Source organism: Pithys albifrons, chromosome 2 (assembly GCF_047495875.1).
Source record: "Pithys albifrons albifrons isolate INPA30051 chromosome 2, PitAlb_v1, whole genome shotgun sequence".
NCBI classification, from domain to species: Eukaryota; Metazoa; Chordata; class Aves; order Passeriformes; family Thamnophilidae; genus Pithys; species Pithys albifrons.
The window spans coordinates 71,908,719-71,922,460 of NC_092459.1; the positions used below are offsets into that span (position 1 = coordinate 71,908,719).

The 13,742-nt window shown below is 40.3% G+C and overlaps 1 long non-coding RNA gene across 1 annotated transcript in view; it reads left to right on the plus strand.

Moving 5' to 3' along the window:
- The window catches only part of LOC139669043 (uncharacterized), a 49,262-nt gene that overhangs the window by 2,190 nt on the left and 33,330 nt on the right, over positions 1 to 13,742 (plus strand). The gene's annotated exons all lie outside the window — the stretch shown is intronic.

Here is a 13,742-nt window from a genome sequence, read left to right on the forward strand (position 1 = left end):
TTGCCCTGTTGCTTAACTAAGGTTGCAAAAGCCTACAAGGAAATGAGATTGTGTTACAACACTCTCTGCATACACCAGCTCTGTAGCTGTGCACCACAGAAAAACAAGCCTGCTGGTTGCTTAGCAAATGAGAGAATCTTAATTCATGGGAAAACTCATGACTTTGATCTTTGAAATGTATCAAGTCATATTCACAAAAATAATTCTCCCTCATCTTTCTTATCAACTCAGAAGCTAAGAAGAAAGGTGGATTGAGCAGATAAAGGAAAAAGTAACTTCTCTTCCCCTCCCCTGGGCTTAAGCCTGGCAGAGTGAACAAGACTCTTCCTAAGGCTGTGGCAGTGGAGGGTTTTGAACTTGGGAGCAAAGTGAAATCCAAAGAAGTCCATGGTCTAATGTAAACATATTCAAGTGGAGATGGTCTGTAGAGTGTTCATAGTGTCCATCGGGGATGCACAGCTAAGACTTGGTCCAAATCCCACTAGATGGCACAATTTTGCTTCCCACGGGGACATTTGAGGGTGAGGGGAGAAAGATTTAACACATTAATTCATTTAATACATTAAAGAGGTCACAGCTAGTTTCTGCTTTGGAGAAAATAGCAGTAGTGCCTTTTCATTTTATCCCTTTGTCTTATAATCTTAAATGAAATAATGCAGAAAACATAATCTTTTCATTCTCTATTGTTAATGATTCTTCTGTGTTGCAAGTCTAGATAGCAGATTTTTATTTTACAGGCTACTATGCTCAGCATGCAAACACATTGAACTAGATCACACTGATGCTCTTGTTTGGCAGTATTTGTAAGTCTCTGCAAGGTGCTTAGACCTTAAACTGGTGGTACTTTCCCCTATCTTTTTAGGTTTATGTACCCTTACAATTTTCAGGTGAAAATATTTCACAAGAAGTTTACACCTGGTGATAGCATACTTGTTTCTGTTTTGGACCCCTTAGAACAAGTCTACAAGATTATAGGGATTTGCAATCACAGGTTTAAAACAATTTGGAAAATGATTGAGAATATGTGAGATTAATGCTTATCCTAAACAAAACTATAATTATCACCTGCTCCAGCAGAGGCAAGAACCAGGAATAGTGCAAAGAGCACTCAGTTATAAAAGCATTTATTTTAGTTTTCCTTCTTGACATTAGTAGTAATAACAACAAAGATTTTAAAAAATCAACGTTAACTGAAACATTATTTTTAAAAGTTGTGCTGGATAGGTTATCTGATCAGCACTTCTGCTCTGGAGGCTTTCCACTGATCAAAGGCATTTCAGCCTGTTCCACATCCCTTACCCACACCTTTGGGTTATTCAACTGACTGGTCCCAAGCCTCTCCTTAGGAATGTGCAGAATCTTTACCAAGGAGATCTGATAGGGCCAAGAATCTTTTCCTTTGGTACCAGGCAGCCAAGGCTCCAGCAGGCCTGCTATGTATCACCCTTGACACCTCTTTCATTCTTTCTGCCAGTCACTAAGATTACGTGAGCGAGGCTCAGAAGCTGTGCACTGCATTTGGGGCTTAGCTCTCGCACAAAAGACTGCAGCCACCAAACTGAAACATCTCCAAGAGCACCATCACAAACACAGGACATAGCAGAGGCTGGTTAAATTGATGACTCCATCCCACAGCCAATTACATTTGTTTTCCAGTGTTTATTTTCTCAGTGTAAATGAGAACACTCTTTGCTCAAAGGATTATAACACCAGAGGCTAATCTTGGGGTGGGAAGGGGGTTGTGCTTCATTATTATCTTTTTCCTATTCACTCTATTCTGGTTAAATATATTGTTTAGGCAATTCTTTTAACAACAATAGAACAAAACCACAACACCCAGAACACTCATCATAGGATTTTCTGTCTCCAGAGGGTTTTAATTGGTTAGTTCCTTAGTGGTATAGAGTGTCACTTGAATCTATCTGTAGAAAGGATGAGTGCCTATACAGTGTTTTCTTTCTTGCTGTGTAAGCCTGGCCTCATCGCTCTCTTTGTCTCCTCCTTCACCTGCACTTGTGCCCTGCCTATTTTGGAGTTGAAGCAGAATGACTAAATGTGACACACGTCTTGCAAAGCCCAGCCAGTCCAACAGGTGCATTGGAAAATCCAGGCTGCTACATGTTGAGAGATGGTTACAGCTTGGATGTGACACACATAACACTGGGCTGAACAGATCAAGCAGTAAAAGCTGTTTTCTCCTAGGAAGAGGGTCAGAAGGGAGTTGCCAATCAGTGAACTCATTTTGCCCACAAAGTTAGAGGAAAATAACTTTTGTTGTGCCAAAGGCTCTAGAGTAGTGACTTGCTCCTGTTTGTCTCTAAAGGTCTAAACATCTCACTCTCCTCCAGTATTTCAGATCTCATTTCCAGATTTCCTGTATTTGCAATCTGTCCTTTCAAATACTTCTCCTTTTTCACCATGTAATGCATCCACAGGTACTGTCCTTTCAGCTGTTCTCCAAGGATTCCCTCCACACGCTGATGTCCATCTCAATCTTCCTTTATGTCCTTGATGTATGCTGTCCTTCCTTCCTTCCTTCCTTCCTTCCTTCCTTCCTTCCTTCCTTCCTTCCTTCCTTCCTTCCTTCCTTCCTTCCTTCCTTCCTTCCTTCCTTCCTTCCTTCCTTCCTTCCTTCCTTCCTTCCTTCCTTCCTTCCTTCCTTCCTTCCTTCCTTCCTTCCTTCCTTCCTTCCTTCCTTCCTTCCTTCCTTCCTTCCTTCCTTCCTTCCTTCCTTCCTTCCTTGCTGTTCCCAAGACATCCTGCTTGTGTCTCACTGCTTCTCCCTTTTTACTTCATCTCTTGAGTGCCAGCAGACATTTTGATTCTTAAAGGAGTGACCTGAAAACTGCTGGTTATGTTCCCATCTCACAGGCTGTTACACTCCTTTTAGCAGAGCTAGCTGTAAGGTCTCTCTCCTCCCTTAGCACTGCTCTTAATTTCTCACGAGGCCCTTTTCCTCCAGCTCCACTACCTATCCCTTAAGGAGGAAGAGAGACACTTGGTCTTCTGGGCTAGCAGACAGCTCATGGTAGAAAGGGAGCCAAATGGAAAAATATCAGAGGGTGCAGGCTTGAATTGTGACTTTTTTATCAGTAAGATCATGTAGGAGACTTTTCCTGCAGGACACTTGTCTGCTCTGTTGAATGCAGCTGTCCAAATAACCAATCTTGTCTTTATAACACAGACAGGATTTAATTTAGGATAGGATGATGTGATACCAGTCCAGACTCATTCATAAATTTTGATGAACTGGAGAAACAGTTCCTTAAAGTGTTGGGCTTCTTAGAGATGTTACTCACCTCCTGAGATTTGCATTGGTTTTGGCTGGACCTTTCAATGCATGAACACGTCTATGAGAGTATTCACAGATACTAATTCAAGACAAGGGAGAGATTCAAGCACTTTGAAGATAAGCCCCTGCCCTGTGTAGCAGCCAACCCCCCTGCAAAGGACAGCTAAGGAGATCGGCCTCTTCAGGCTAACAGCTGCCTGGAAACGATCCCTCATTTCTCCACCAGGGCTGTCTTGCATTTATTCTCTTATAATAAAGTGCTTTCATCTGATTCAGAGAGCCCAATCTCATTTTACCTTCTTAAAACTGTTGCCTGATCACTGACATTATACATGTGCCTTGCCCTGCAGTTTGTATGTTATAAAATAGCTTTGATAATCCCATTTCTAATGCTAAACCAGCAACTGTGACTCAGTTGGTATGATTTGACACCCTGGTAAAATAAACATGCCACTGTTGTGATCTGTGCTTTTATAGTGAATGGGTAGGAAGGCGGATCCCGCATATAAACACTGAACTTTTGTATGGCAGTGGCTGTGAAGTCTTAAGAGCCATTTACTGGAAAGTGCCTGACTGCATACTGGTTGTTCACATGAGCATGCATCAGAAATTCCTTGTACACACCCATGATGAGGGCTTGGAGGATGGGACTCCGTCAGCAACCCAAATCATATATCACATTTTCACCCTTTGTTTTTGTTTCAGAGGTGGCTGCTCATGTTACTAATGTCCACTCTCAAGCTAGCACAAGAAAAGGTCTATAGTTGTCAGTCAGGAAGCCCCTACTTTAACAAGGCTATCACCTAAAGATTTGTGATGAGTTTGTCAGCCTTTGGAAATAAAAAGAGGAGGAGAATTGGACTGCTTAAAAGCATATTACTGTAGACATCCCGGGACATCCTTACCTCTGCTACCTTCTACCTTTCATTTGTGCATTGGTTGCACCCATGACTGGAGACTGACATAAGAGGACTATTTACCACCTATTTACCACCCACCCACTTGCCATCGATGTAAATATCCAGGGTAGATAAAAGGGAAAGGTAGCTTGAATCTCTTTCTCTGCAAGCCTTGCTTTTTTTCTCTAAATATTCTACAACACATGAAACAGCAGGAGCTACCAAGTTGCAGAAGTTCAAGCAGGGGCTCTTGACAGTGAAATATTTTAAAAGAAAAAAAAAAAAGGTCTGTACAGGCTGATATGAGAGAAAAGTGCTGTTATGGGCAAAATAGAACATCTATTAGAATTAATCAGAATATGAAATCCTGCAGAAAATTTTGATGATGGAACTACTTCCCTATCCCAGTAGATACTGCCAAGTGCTTGAGACAGGTGTTTTACCTGGCTCTCTGTGTGACATGAAATATGGGGAAGGTCCATAACTTTCCCCTAGCGTGACAGAGAGTCTCTTCCAGGTCTGAACAACAGATGCCTTCTCTTGTCCCAGTATGAACAAATCATGCAGCTACCCAGGACACTGTTTCCCTATCAGCTGACCCTGACCCTTTTCCCCTGTCCACATTCCTGCCTTTTCCCTCCAATCACAGGCCCATTAGTCTGAATATCCTTGAATTCAAACAAATCAAATTACCTTTACCAGTGGCTTCCTGTACTTTGAAATTATGGAGTCAAGATAGACATCCCTGGAAACAGGTACTGAGTCCAGCTGAGGGAACCTCTTGATGGTTGCTGCTCTGTGCTTCTAATCTTACACTGACCTTTACAGAAGCTGCCCCAGTATGCTCAAGAGGGTTGCAAAACTCCTATCCCAGCCTTCTTGGGAAATCCTTTATCATTTTTGTCAGTCTCTAGGTGAAACTTGAACCAAGAAGCAAACAGCATCTAGGAAGACAGGACACATACAACTCCACCTCTTGCTTATCATCTGAAATAGTAATAGCTACCATTTTGTTTTGGCTCTTGCTTGCATATTCACTTATTGTGAAATGCCAATATTCCATCAAACTACTCCCATCTCCACAGAAGTACCGAGCCTGCTAATTAGAGCCAGTCTATCCATTTCACGGAAGTTGTTTCATAACTTCATGATGGTAGGGCATATCAGTCACCCACACTACAGTATGATGGGCACATAGTGAGGACATGAAGGTGAAAAGTGACCTCCTATTACCACTACTTCCTTATTCATTTAACAGTACCACAGGAATAGTTAACTGCATAGGGAGTTTCAGCCTGAGTTACACCTGGAAAGTCATCCTTGTTGGTTTTTTCCTATTAAAAGTCACTCATGAAGCCTGTTTTAAGATCCACTGCAATCACTGGAAGACTGCCTACTTTGGAAACAGTTCCTTCAGTCCTCATACTCCAGTGGATGGATACCCTTGGCTTTCCCACAGAAGAGAGTTAAAATTTGGTGAAGTCAGCTTAAGCATTGTAGGACAACTCTGAAGAAATGTAGAGGAAAAACTTTCAGATCAGTCAACAGGAAATCTAGAAGCAATATCTAGTTCCTAACAGACTGCTGATTTCCATAGGCTCTCTGTGAGAAAATATACTTCCATTCTGTTTGCTGGATTCCCTAAGGCCAACAAGCAGATCAGACTGGACTAAATATGTCTGTAGCTACTTAAACAAAAAATAAATATGATTAACTGCTAGAAATCACAAAAATTATGCTAAACATTGATTCATCCATGCCAGACCTCTGGAGGTATGGTAGTTTTAATTATTCAACATTAAAGACTGGTTTAATTGAGTTTTATCTTAAACATTCTCCTTCAGAGATAGCTTTTTAAGTGACTGTAAGTCCTTTTTTAAGCAGACAAATAGAAAGAAATCCAGAGTATACTACCAGAAAATCTAAGTGGGTTTTTTTATTTTGAGATCTCTGCTCTGCAAGGGAGGCGGAAATTAGGGAGTAAAACTACACCATATGGAGAAGGAGCAACAGGGAGTTCACTGGTGCAGATAGAGAAAAGCAGACAAATTAGTCATATCATTTTTCTGATTACCAAATACTTAAACTATCAAAATCTTCATATCATCTTTAAATATTTTAATGAAGATAAACTTTCACAGCTCTCTATTAGGAGAGCAGAACATGCATGAAGAGGCTTTCAGTAAACTTACAAAATCCATGCTGTAAAACCCTGTAATTAATGACAATTAATTTTGATTTTTGTCATTAATTATTCTGGTTTGTTTGTAAATATTCCCAATTCCCTCTGATACTTTCATCTCCTTGAAGCTGAACCTTTCCTGAGCCTGGAGGCTGTTTTAAGTTATGTCCCCTGGTGGTGTCTTTGACCAGCATGGGACTTAGATGGTGCAGTATGCATGGGCTATTTGTATAGAAGGCCCTCCTACAATGAGAAGGAATGGTAAAAGTAAGAGGGACTTCAGTATGAATCTAGCTGTTCATGGTAGCTGTTGACTGGAACTGTAATGAGACATAGTTTGGTACCTAATGATGCAGCCTATAACCTAGCTGTCTGTTGTACAGACTGCCTCTGCAGAGATGAAAACCCAGCCAGGAGGAGTCATCTGTTTCTTGTCCTTGGCATTGCTATTGGAGAATCACCAGGACCTTAATCCCAGGGGCCAAAAGTATTCAGTCCTTGGTTTTGCAATGAGTATAGCTCAGATCTGTGCTTTGGGTTGCAAGCATAGTTTTACCCTTTTTAAGTCAAGGTCCTGATATGGGTTTTTGATTAATTATACTTTTAAATATTTCTCCTTTCTATTTACGTTTTGGGTGTAGGTGCAGAATTCCAATGGAGATCAGCTTCTTTGGCAGGATGAGTAATGCAAATCTCAGAGAAATAGATTAAATATTTCAGCCTAAAGAGTTTGCTGAAATTACAATTCAAAATACATAAAAGTCCTTTCTTTTCAGCTTTTAAACAGAAGCACAGCTCTCCTAAAGATGTAATCTACAAGGCATGTTAAAGGTTCTTGACATTTGAAATTATAGCTCCAGTACTGAAGAGAGACTGTCAGTTTGCAGCTTTGTGCTTTTTCTCCCTGCAAATGTGAGCAATTTCTTTTAGCCCTCAGTACATCACCAGTATATTGTTGTTTGTGGAGCTGCCTGGATTCAGTAGATGAGAATCAATAAATGAACCATTTACTGACTGTGAAATTGACTTTTATAATTGAGAGAATGCTGAAAATGTATGTATATCTGATGGAAGCAAAAATCAAACTGCATTGCAGCAGATCTGAAATGAGTAAGTTGGTTCTTTTGCAAAGAAGTTAGAGAACTGCATGAGCATTGGATGGAAGGTATCACTGGACATCAGCTACTACAGCCTTCCACTCCAAGCAGTGTTGCCACTAGCACTAAATCAGATCAGCCATGAGGCCTGAAACAACATAACCTGGACTGAAGTTAGTGTTCCTGCACCAAGGACTACTGCAACACTTCTCTCCAGTGAAATAATACAGGACAGTGGGAATTTCCTGTTGATGGTTTCACTGATTAATCCTATTCTTCAGGCAAGAAACCCTGCTGTTGAGATATTACCCACACCCACAAGTGAGCATCATTGTCAGTCCCTAGATGCTTATGAAGAGAGCCTATTGTTTTACAGACTGCTTACGTACTCTACATAGTCTTACACAGTAAGTAGTATGGGGTGGCCTCCACTTGTTTAAATTGATTGTAGTGCAAAATTAGGCTTATAGTCATGAATTGTGCCTTAGTCTTCATTTTTAGGTTCATACCTTGAATCATTTTACAAGTAATGGACTAGTGCAAATCACTGTGTTAAAACAGCTTGTTCTTTGGAGGACTGAGAATTCTGGTCTATATACAGAGCTAGAAAATCTATTATTTGTTTTTGTGGGGTTTATATACTTTTCTTATCGAGTTGCCACCAGACCTTTTTTTCTTGAGTGGATCATTCTGATACTCCAAACATTTCAGGATTTTATGAACTTCCTTTCAGAATTCAGAGGCACTGTTTGACTTGCTACTCAGGTGTGCTCTTTCTGTCTGGTTGAACTCCTTCCATCAGATCAGATCTCAGGTATTGAAATTATTTGACACCTTGCCTTGGTAACTTCCCTGGACTTGCTCAGCATACTAATTCTACTCAGGGATTCTTCCATATCTATTCAGAGCTTGCCACTTTCACCTTTGTCATGGCTGATCTTACTTTTACTCTGCTTATCTTATCATCTTTCCCTCTCCAGTGTCTGAGCCATGAGTTGATAAAAAGAGAAGCTGAATGTAGCAGAGACAGTTGACCTGTCAACTCGAACCTGGAAACCTGCTTCTTCAGCATCTGACTCTCTTTAACAAAAAACAGGCGTGGCAAATTACCAAAGGGATTTCTGCCTCTTCCTGCTTTCCCTAAGAACTTTCTGTGAAGACCTATCACAAAGCATATAAAGGGTGGGGAGGGGGGGGGGGGGGGGGAACTGTCTTCTGCTGCCTTTCAAAGGCTCAAAGGCTCCTTTAGAAGAGCACTGGGAGATACTTCATGAAAAACAAAGCCAGACATCATGTTAAAAGCTGCAAAATCGGCATGAAGATCCATAAGGGCCAACACAGGCTTAAAAGGATGGAGTTTTAGGAGTGTGTAATGTGTAGGTACTGTGTCCTGACATTCTGTGTTTATATGCACTTACTTTACACTTTGACAATTAATACAGAGAACCCTTTATAACCTGGGGCCAGACCTAATTTTTATCTAATATACATGAGCTATTGAGCTTAAAGATCAAGGCACATATTTGGCAATTTGCTAACATGAAATACCACTTTATTTGTATGTGGCTATTAAATTGCACTGTATTTAGAAATGAGGTAATCAAATAATACTCTGTTGTTCCCCAGGAGATAGAATGTGGGTACCAAGAGGAAAAGTTGAAACAAAAATGTGGCATTCAACTTAAAGAGCTCCTCTAGTTCACAATTTTTTCTGAATCTCTCCCTGAAAATGTCCAAGTAAAGAGTTAGTGTGGACCTCTCTTGGCAGTCTATTTCAGACCTCACCTATCATAAACTTCCTTGAATATATAACTTGAGTCATTCTTCCTTCTGTAGGAACTGAATACTGAGGCCTCACAAATGCCACGTAGAACAGAGAGGTAACTTTGTATGACCTGCAGATGACACCCTGTCTATAAAGTCTTGAATGACACTTGTAAAATCATCTTGAATTCTAATCCTGTCTTAGTTGTAGTCTCTTCCAGTGTCATATCGTCTGCAGTGTAGTCAGTTCCTTCTCTGTTCAGGCCTCCAGATCATAAGTAAAATCAGTAAGCAAGAGTAGATCCAGGACAGATACTAACAAAACCTCACTCAGTGTGTCTTTCCACTCCCATTGTGAATCAGGGTAAGTAGTCACTGAGTGTAGCTCTCTGTGAGCTTGCACACAAACTGCACTGGTTTTGTCAACACTCTAGCTGTCTTACAAAAATGTCACATGAACCAGGGACAGGAACATAACCAAATAAAAGATAAGTGACTCCCACTGCTTCTCCTCTAGCTTCTAAGTCTATTAGCCATTATAGAGAGGAAACTCTACTGGTGTGACACAATATTGTTTTTCTTAACAAATCCATTGCGGATGCTACTCATTTCTATTTTCCTTTCAAAAAATATTTTGTAAAAAATTTTACTAACCAAATTTCAGAAAAGACCAGACCTGTTTAAGGATGTGCAGTTTAGTCTGTCTGAGTTCTCAGGTGAACCTTTGAAAAGTGGTCTTGTCTGCATTGAAAAGATACACAGGATCCCTGTAATCGAACCTTCAACAAGATGCATTTACTCTAACAGCAAATTCTCTTTTGCTCCTTTGCAAATTGTAGTTTTCCTTTGTTTCCGTGTTTTCTGCACCACATAATCTTTCATGTGTTATCATGCATTTGTACCATGTAGCCTTCAGGGAACTGGTGAGGAGGAACTTCCAAGACAGTGCTGCGAAAGCAGCTACAATACTGCCATGTTCTTCACTAATTTCCAGGCACTGAGAGCCCAGCTGCCCTCTGGGGAGAAAGGCATTTTGGTCTGAAACCTGAAGTTGGGCAGCAATGGCTTGGCATAGCACCATCAATACTGTCTCAAACACATCCTCACACAATCTTGTCATCTATAAGAACAGACACATATATATGTATCTATTGCATTGGGCAGTCCTACCTACCTAGACAACATTGGACTTTTAGTCATGCACAAGAAAGTCACCGCTAGAACAAGATAAACAAACATGTGTGTTTTCTCCAAATGGAAAACTCCAAACCATCAAATGAGTGTTTAACACCCAGTGCTAAAGGTAAATATTGTTGTATGACTTCTGCTCATCCTTAGTTTCCCACAAAACATGGTGAAGACTCTAATAAGATTGTGTTCATCAGTACTCAAGGTCTACTTTACCCAAATTTCCTATTCAAACAGACATGTAATGTTGCTTTATAAGCAAATAAAATACAAATGATTTCTTCATCCCACATATAAACATATAAAATCCTTCTGGGAATTACACACTGTAATCTTTCTCATATGCTTACTCAAATTCTCCCCAATGTCAGTTTTTACTGATTCCCCAGAACATCCTTTTGCACAGTCCTGCACACACATTTTGGGTGTTTGTGCTATGCTACCCAGTAAATCCAGGGAGTTTGAATTGTGTTGTATATCATCACATGCACAGTCGTATGTGGTGCCTCCTCTCTGTTCCTCTTGAAAGCTAATGGATAGGAAGGTGTATTGCTGGCTGATAAGCTGTTATTGCCCATTCAGAGGCACTGTTTTCAGAGTGAAATCTAGGATGGTCTAATAAGTTTGTACTAAGAGGAGAATAATCTAGGATTGCTTCAGTCTCAAAGGTCACATCAGATGTGAACCACTGTACTTTCACTAAAGTCAATGAATTTAGGCTGATTTACAATAGCTGAGCATTATTGCCTGTATGTAATTAATCTGTGGGATTTGGGGTATTTTATGCCTGATCCGGCATCCATTGAAAGCCAAAGCACACTAATGAGACTGTATGAACTGCCTGTAAAGACAGGAATATCGTCTTGCCTTGCTGGTGAGTGCATAGAAGTTCTGTATTTCTAGTCTATCCAAAATCATTCTAAGAGTAAACAGTCCTCTCCTCTTATATTTGACAGGAAAACATAGAACAGAAGAAACAGCATGTTGTGAACCCTTTTATAACTTCTGAGGAGTTAGAAGCAGATCCACAGAAGACCATGAATTTGCAAGTTTGTAACTCTCTGATATCACTCTTATATTCCTTGCGAGAGGAGACCTAGAGCTGCTTCCTGCTATTTTGCGTTAACTAGTACGTAGGATAAAACACAGGATCTGGTATTCAGTCTGCCTCTTTCCCCACAAAGTGAATACCTGCATCACTGATTTACAAAATCATTCATGTTTTCCTCGATCTAATACATGGCAGAGATAGATCATAAACTAGCAAGCTGAACACCCTTGCAGGAGGTAAGTGAAATGGGCTTGAGTGTCTGCAGAAAGAAGGGCGAATTGAACATGTTTATCACAGACAGTCCTACAGAGGTGTATTAGGAGCATCTCAGCATACTTGGGTAAAATCCCCCTGAGGAGACAGGCCCTACAGGAAGCATTCCCTAGCCTCTTATTGCTAATTATAGGTGTAATCTACTAAATGCAGCCATCTGGGAAGTGATACTATTTAAAGTACTTAAAGACCCTCTAGCTTTGTAAGGTACTGTGTAAAATCAGGTGCTATCCCAGTTTACAAAGGCTGTGGTAGATTATCTATAAATTTCATTGACTGGTGGGTGGGACTTAGGTTTTAAAGATTCCTGGCATCCTTTCATGGATGGATGATTTGGAATATTAAAGGTAGCTTCTCTTTTATTTTGCTTGACTGCTTTGCTGAGCTGTCAAATATCTGACTGTTGTGAACTGGGATTAATTTTTTTTCCCTTCCTAAACCCTCCAGAACTTTAAGGTACTGAATTAGGAGAATACTGATGTCAGCACAAACAAAAACCAAAACTCCTCCTTTGGAGAGATCACATGCAATACCAGTCAATCATGCTGAAGAAAAAAGGCAAGATTGGGAGGTGGAGGCGGTGGGCAGGGAAGGAATGAGTGGAGGGAAGGGAATTTTAGATAGGAAGAGACAACGACAGAACAAAAAAAAAAAACCAAAAAAAAAAAAAGGCTGAGAAGCCATGTGTTTGCTATCTACAAATAAACACACTGCAGTAAAATATTTGTGTAGGTTAAAGGACAAAGATGGTGCAAGATCAAAGAACTATGAAGTAGCCACAGTGAAATAGAGGCTGCATATAGGCAAGCTGTCAAATCATTGCAGGAAAAACATTCTGGGGTGTTTTTCAGAGAACGTAACTAGCGAGAAACCCAGATAATTTAAAAAATAACAGTATCAATTTACTAAAGTGACAAATGGCACCTGTCAGGCTGAATTCACTAACCCAAGATGTCCTGCTTAGTCCTGTGTCAGCCTTTCAGTAAAGGTGTTTTTCTTTTTAATTTTCTGGGAGGTTTATTTTTTATCTAGGGACAAAATGTGCATTCTGATTGTTGTTCAAGGGACAAACTAAAATATTCAATTTCAGTGTATGTTATTCATTCAGGAATGCACATTCATGCAGGAAGATACTGTTCTAGCAGCAGATAAGCTGGAGGAGAGACTGTACTGATCTGGGCCCCAGGCTGTCTGAAATGATTTTTCAATGTCCTCCATTCTTTCTGCTCATGAAATCACAAAGACAGCACCACTGATTCTATATATTTAAAATTATAATCAGAACCCTTGCTGTACCTCCTAATATAATTTTGTCTTTAAGGCAACAAGATTTCAAGAATGAGAAGTATGTTTGCCACTTGGTTTTGGAGATACAAGCTTCACTTTTTATTGTTATAACAGCTCACTGCGTTTTTTTAAAATGAGAGCTGAGATCCTTGTACATAACTCTAGAACCTCGAACTTCACAAAAATACCAAATAGCATGACAGAGAGTAAAACAAAGTCTCCATCAGCATGCCCCTACATTTTCAAGACAAACTCATAAACCAAATCAACCTCTCCAGGAAGTATACTGGTGTAATCAGTATTTATATAACCCATCCTTGCTAGCAGTGGGTATGGAGAAAAGGTGCAATGTGAGAGGTGTATTGATTTGTTGTGGGAGCAGGGATCAGGAAAGGCATAAGGGTGAGAGGCTTCCCCATGCAATCTCCATTACTGGAGACACATGAGTCGGACTTTGCTTGAGCAGGCAGAAAAGGAGGGACTACTCTCGAGCTAAATCAGGAAAACTTGGGTCCTAGAAGAACTATAAGGAAGAAGACAAGTTTTTTTGAACAAACTATGACTTCACATACTTGTTTTTAGTAAATGAGACCCAACAACCAGCAGTGAAGGCTGGAAACAAAGGTATTTCTACTTCAGAGCACCCTGGCAGGTTGACACTCCCCAGCTACTTGGAGCACTAAAAGTAGCAATGCTGGAAGCTCCCCAG